The sequence below is a fragment of the Vulpes vulpes genome, chromosome 4 (genome assembly GCF_048418805.1).
Source record: "Vulpes vulpes isolate BD-2025 chromosome 4, VulVul3, whole genome shotgun sequence".
NCBI lineage: Eukaryota > Metazoa > Chordata > Mammalia > Carnivora > Canidae > Vulpes > Vulpes vulpes.
Genome location: NC_132783.1, coordinates 3,835,210 through 3,842,084, shown reverse-complemented (window position 1 = coordinate 3,842,084; position 6,875 = coordinate 3,835,210). Strand labels below are relative to the sequence as shown.

Here is a 6,875-nt window from a genome sequence, read left to right as displayed (position 1 = left end):
AATAATGTGAGGTGGCACATGAATTGCACTGGAATCTGCCTGCAGCCACAGTTCTCATGTAAATTGATTAATGTGGTGATGCTTGTCCTGGAGCTGAAAAGGCTTCCCAGAGCACCGTTGAACCAAACCCCTATGCTCATTCTCTCTGGACTATTTACAAAGATATGATGGGAAATGGTCTACGTAGAAACCTCTGCAAGATATCTATGAATGTAAGGCTTTGGGGGAAAAAATACAAATGAAATGAAAATTCCATTAGAATAACGAATGGGCTTTGTACTATGAGAAGAAATATATAGGCTGATTTCTTTACGTAAAGAAATGACATTTGCATTTGAGACTATCTCCGTTCGGGTTTCTATACAATCTGACAAAATTCGTATTTACCTTAGAAGCTGTAAATACTTTAGTGAAATAACCATCTGAACTTTTCTCAAGATTTACCTCATGGAACGTATTTAGGAAATTGCTGTTTTAGGGGGCACTTGGGTGGCTCGTTTGGAATTGGGCTCTTTGCTTTGCACAGTGGCAGGCTCGTAGCCAGTGAGGTTTATCCGAGGCCCGATTATTGCTAATTGGAATCAGGCTCTTGATTTTGGCTCAAATCGTGATCTCAGGGTCTTGGGATCAAGCCCCGCCTCGGGGTCCACACTTAGCAAGGAGTCTGCTTTCCCCCTGCCTCTCCCCTTGCTCTCCTCTCTCTCAAGTAACTAAGTGAATTTAAAAAGAGAAGGGAGTTGCTGGTTTTGTAGGTCAAAATGGCCAAATATCAGCAGTTGGTAGAGGTCAATTCTCTCCTGAACCTCATAATTTCATTCAACAAATATTTATTGAGGCCCCTAATATGGTGTTCTTTGGCAACTCCCATTCTATATGGAGACTCTAAAATAGAAATAAGCAATTAAAAAACAGAACAATAGAAGCAATGATAGAGAAGGTACAGAATGACACAAAGGAAGGTGTGAAAGGTTCAGCACAGCCCAGTGAGGAAAGGTGTTGCGAAGCAGATGGTGCTGGAGCTGAGTAACCAGAAAGCAGTGGAGCCAGTTGAGAGTTGGGAGTGTCTTCCCGGGTGGAGGAAACTACATGCACCCATCTTTGAGGCATAACACAGGATGACAAGTTCAAGTAATGACACTGTTTCATCGTTTAGGCCTTTTGGATCCTGGGTAAGGAAAAGTGGCTGGAGGCTGCAGGAAAATAGGAGCAAGGACAGAAAATAAAAATGGAGAGAGGTTGAACAGGTGTGCTTTGTGTCACACTATAGAGTAAGAATTTTGACTGTAGAATGGTGACGAATTTAAATGTCCTCAACTGGATATTGGTGGGCTAGTGAAAAGCTTTAAACTGGGAGGCAACATGTTCAACGCATGTTTTTCGAAGGCTAACTCTGTCAGTGGAATGGTAGGGAGACTCGCCAAGCAGCCACAGGTGAGGAACTGAGCTAAGGTAACATTTTGCAGCCGGTATGGGGATAGAGAGGACCGGGGGGAGTGAGAGGTGTGATGGTAGTAAATGCAAAAGAGCTTAGTTCCAGAATATTCTCTACCATTTGAGTTCTTTTGAAGAATGTTAGATTTTCCTTATTGAAAATTTTATATGGGGTGCCTGGCTCAGTTCAGCTCAGTTGGCTGAACATCGGCCCTCTGCTCAGTGAGGAGTTGCTTCTCCCTCTCCCTCTGCTGCTCTCCCTGCTTGTGCTCTCTTGCACTCTCTCTCTCAAATAAATAAAATATTTTTTAAAAAAAAGAAAGTTTTATATGAGTAAAATAACTGGGTTAAGTCTTTGTAAAATTTGTTTAATAAATATCCTATTAATAGAAAATCATTGCATGATTAATTCAACTATCACTTAATCAAAAAATGAATTTTCTTTCTTTTTTTTAAAGATAGAAAGAAAGTGTGTACAAGCCGGGGGGTGGGGGCAGAGAGAGAGGAAGAGGGAGATAATCTTAAGCAGGCTTCACACTCAGCGCAGCGCCCCATTTGGGACTCGATCTCATCGCCCTGAGATCATGACCTGAGCACGAACCAAGAGTTGGGCGCCCAACTGACTGAGCCACCCAGATACTGCTCGAAAGATGAATTTTAAAAATCAGTTTAGAGGTCCCTGGGTGGCTCTGTTGGTTAAGCATCTGACTTTGGGGCAGGTCATGATCTCAGGGCCATGGGATCAAGCCCCGGATAGGGCTCTGCTCCATGCTCAGGGTGGAGTCAGCTTGTCCCTCTCCCTCTGCCCCTCCTCCAGCTCATACGTGCATTTGCACACACACTCTCTCTTTCTCTTGATCTCTCTCTCAAATAAAATATTTTTAAAAATCAGTTTAATTGGTCATTCTATGTGGTTTCTGCTTGAGACATAATAGATATAACCACAGTCCACGAATCTTCCACTCCAAAGGAACATTTTTTCCCTAATTCTGAAGGAAAGCATTTCTTATATGTGAAAAGGGATTCTAATCTTAAATAGGAGTAATAATGTCCACAATGTTCTCATCTGGTAAAGGAAAAAGCTAATTTTGTCTTCAGTCTCTTCTTCCCCCCCAGAAATCACTATCCATAAGAAATAGTCTCAGAAAATAAGTTCTTACATTAATTATTATTTTAGGCAACGACTATTTAAAATTATATATCTATGTGAAAAATTAAAATAGGGATCCCTGGGTGGCGCAGCGGTTTGGCACCTGCCTTTGGCCCAGGGCGCGATCCTGGAGACACGGGATCGAATCCCACGTTGGGCTCCCGGTGCATGGAGCCTGCTTCTCCCTCTGCCTGTGTCTCTGCACCTCTCTCTCTCTCTCTCTCTCTCTCTCTCTGTGTGTGTGACTATCATAGATAATAAATAAAAATAAAAAATTTTTTTTTAAAAAATTAAAATAATAATACTTAACTGGCCAAATTCTTCCCATTATTGCCCCAAAAGTTAAATAAAATAAAGAAATCTTTTTCTAGAAATTTCTTTAGAGAGGTGTTTAACAGAGGACAAACATTATATAATGTGCCTTATTGTAATGGACAGTGTTGCTTCTGGTCAACAGATGTTATCTGACAGGACAAATACTTGGCACAGAAATTACTAACACATTCAGAAACTAATCTTCCCTGAATTCAGCTTTGACTCAAAAGCTGGCTGTGGAATACACTGCATTGGAAAATTCACATTTTAAAAAAATGGACAGAGTAGTTAGCTCACATTATTCAAGACTGACCCATACATTTCTTTCAATAGTGAAAGTAACTGTTTAAATTTCAGGGGCATGTCACTGATTAAAACATCTATTGTGTTTTTATAAATTTAGTCCTCCTTTATATCCCTGTCTTCATCAAACAGAACTTGGTTATCTGATTCTGCTGCCATTTTTTTTTTTTTTGCCATTTTTAATCCTTTGTAATTGATTTCATATTCTAAGCCCCACACTATATCCCATTTTGACTTTTTAAAAATATATATTTTTAATTTTTAAAAAATCAGCCAATGTCTAATAATAAAAATGCTGTTTATGAAATACTGTTAAACTTTCATTACATTTCTTGTTAAAGTCTAGAAAAGGTTAGTGAAATATAGGTTGCTTTGGACTTAAAAGCTGCTGCTTTAGAGATCGTAGCATGATCTCTAAATAAATACTGGATTTTAAAAGGAAAAAAAATCCTTCTGTATGCAGTCACATGTGGCATTTAGTACTAGAAATTTTTTTCAGAAAAGGCAAAAATTGGCCAGACAAATTCTGGATCTGCAGAATACAACTCATTCTTTCTTCATCCCCGTTGAGGAATGTTGACAGGTGACAATACAAAAGCTAGTCTGCACCAAATTCAAAGTTACGTTTTATTTCCTAATTATGTTCACTACATATTGCTGCTTACACTCCCTCACCTTCCTTGCTTAGTACACAACCCTCTTATTTACTCGTAATGTTGTGGCTCAGCAATCTGGTCTATGTTCAGCTGAATGGTTCTTCTCTGGTCTTGCCTGGGATCACTCAGTTGCAGTCATCTGGCAAGGACGCTGGAGCTGGAGGGTCTAAGAGGCCTCACTCACATATGTGGGGTTAGTGCTAGCTATAGATGGGGCCTCTCTCTCCATAAGGTCTCTCATTCTCATGGAGCCCACATCCTGGTCTCCAGGTTCCAAGAAAGTGAGAACTCTCACAAAGTCACTTCCACAGCATTCCATCAAAGCAAAATACAATGGAAGCTCAAATCCAAGATGGAACAATAGTCTCCATCTCTCTTTCTCTCTTTTTAAGAGTATTTTTATTTATTTGTTTGAGAGAAAAAGAGAGAGAGAACATGAGGGGGCGGGGGGCAAAGGGAGATAGAGATACAGACTTCCCGCAAAGCGGGAAACTCAATGTGGGACTCGATCCTAGGACCTGGGATTATGAACTGAGCTGAAGGCAGATGCTTAACCAACTGAGCCACCCAAGTGCCCAAGAGTCTCCATCTCTTGATGGGAAGAGATATAAAGGCACACTTCACGGGAGTGTACGCGGAAAGAATATGTGACTGTTTTTTTCCCCAGTCTACCACACTAACAATGGCTCAAAATTCACAATGTGGAAAAGATTGATCAGTTTAATTATGTAAAAATTCAAAAAAATCTCTCGTGCTACAAAAACACCATAAGTATGGTAAGAAGATGAACAACAAACATGGAAAATATTTATATCAGACAAAAGTGTGTTATCTCTAGTACATAGAGAGTTTCTTAAAAAATAGACAACTAAAGAACTAACAAGGATCTTGGAGGGGACCTCTTGGAGGGGAGCCTGGGTGGCTCAGTTAGTTAAGCATTGGATTCTTGATTTCAGGTTACGTCATGATCCCAGGGTCATGGGATTAAGCCCCATGACAGACCCCAAGCTCGGTGTGGAGTCTGCTGAAGATTCTTTTCCCCCTCCTCCCTTCTCCTCTAATCCTCATTATCCCAGGTCAGCTCTTTCTGTCTCTAAAATAAATAAATAAATAAATAAATAAATAAATAAATAAAATCTTAAAAAAAAAAAAAAAGAACATAAGCATATACTGACCAACTTCAATTTGTGGACTTTAATTGGGTTCTAATTCTTTTTTTTTTTTTTTATGATAGTCACACAGAGAGAGAGAGAGAGAGGCAGAGAGAGAAGCAGGCTCCATGCACTGGGAGCCTGACGTGGGATTCGATCCCGGGTCTCCAGGATCGCGCCCTGGGCCAAAGGCAGGCGCTAAACCGCTGCGCCACCCAGGGATCCCCAATTGGGTTCTAATTCAAAGAACAAACTGAAGGAGGGAAAAACCCTTTGAGGCAGTTGAAGAAATTGGATCACTGACTAGATAATTAGTAATAGAAGGAATTATTATTGCTATCATATTATTATTTTACATACATATTATTATTTTACATTCCAGGTGGTGGAAGATAAGTGGGTGGGACTAAAAATATAGTATTTGCCAAGATTGATAATTGGTGATTGGGATGTAGGGCACGTGAAGATTCCCTTATACTGCCCTCACTACTTTTGTTTGAAAATTTCCACAATAAAATATTAAAAAGAAAAAAAATGCATTTAAACTATTTACTTAAGACGAGGAAATTCTTTTTGAAAGACTTCTGGTGGACATTATTGTGTCTGAATAAAATACTTAGAATTGTGGTGATTCATCCTGTGATTATGAAGAAAGCCTACCAAGGACAAAGCCAAGACATTCTTGATAGTAGAGCAGAATAAGACAAACAACCTGATTCTTGATGACTGAGCCACAGGATAAAGCAACCTTGGAGCAGCTCAATCTCTGGTACCTAGAGAGATAATAACTGTCTTTGTCATTTAACCCATTTTGAGTTTATTTCTGTTATTTGCAGCAGAAACCATCCTAAGCAAAACAGTGGAAAAGAATGTATTTTTGTGTGTATGTTGAAGTCATAAGTGTGGTACTGGGTAGTGTTTCCGCCTCATCTTACAGACTATTTGGCAAAACAGCATCCCCTTCTTTAAAAAAGGGGCGGGGGGCAGCCCGGGTGGCTCAGAGGTTTAGTGCCGCCTTCGGCCCAGGGCATGATCCTGGAGACCTGGGATCGAGTCCCACGTCCGGCTCCTTGCATGGAGCCTGCTTCTCTCTCTGCCTGTGTCTCTGCCTCTCTTCCTCTCTGTGTGTCTCTCATAAATAAATAAATTTTAAAAATCTTTAAAAATAAAATACCTATCAGTATCTAGCATACTGTATAATTTTATTATGTATCTTATTTATTATTTGATCATTTTCTAGAATATAAGCTGCGAAGGAATTTTTGTCTTTTTTTTTTTAACCTCAGCACTTAAAACAGTGCCTAGTCCATTACAGGTGCTCACTTAGGATTTGTTGAATATGTGAACGAATGAATGATTCCTGGCACAAAGTATAAATCCTCACTAAATATTGTTTGAACTGAAATGAAAAGTGTTGGCACAGCCTCCCACGTAATACAGACGGGAGAACAGGTATGTACAGGTATATGCAGAGTTCTCTGTAGATTTTTTTTTCACATCATCCTATTTTTTTTAAAGATTTTATTTATTTATTTATTTATTTATTTATAGAGACACAGAGAGAGAATGAGAGGCAGAGACACAGGCAGAGGGAGAAGCAGGCTCCATGCAGGGAGCCTGACGTGGGGCTCGATCCAGGGTCTCCAGGATCATGCCCTGGGCTGCAGGCGGCGCCAAACCGCTGCGCCACCGGGGCTGCCCCCATCCTATGTTTTTAATGAATATATTTCTTTCATAAGACATCCACTAAGAGTTCTCTGTAGATTATATGTTTTCTTTGATTGTTCATGTGAAGCTATATGTGTGTACGGTAATCTACAATTCATAATATAACATTTTATTATATTATACATAATCTTTAATATTATA

General features: G+C 39.7%; 1 pseudogene; it reads left to right on the top strand.

Moving 5' to 3' along the window:
• Positions 1-514: 514 nt before the first annotated feature.
• Positions 515-585, top strand: LOC140598816 (U4 spliceosomal RNA; annotated as a pseudogene).
• Positions 586-6,875: the final 6,290 nt, after the last annotated feature.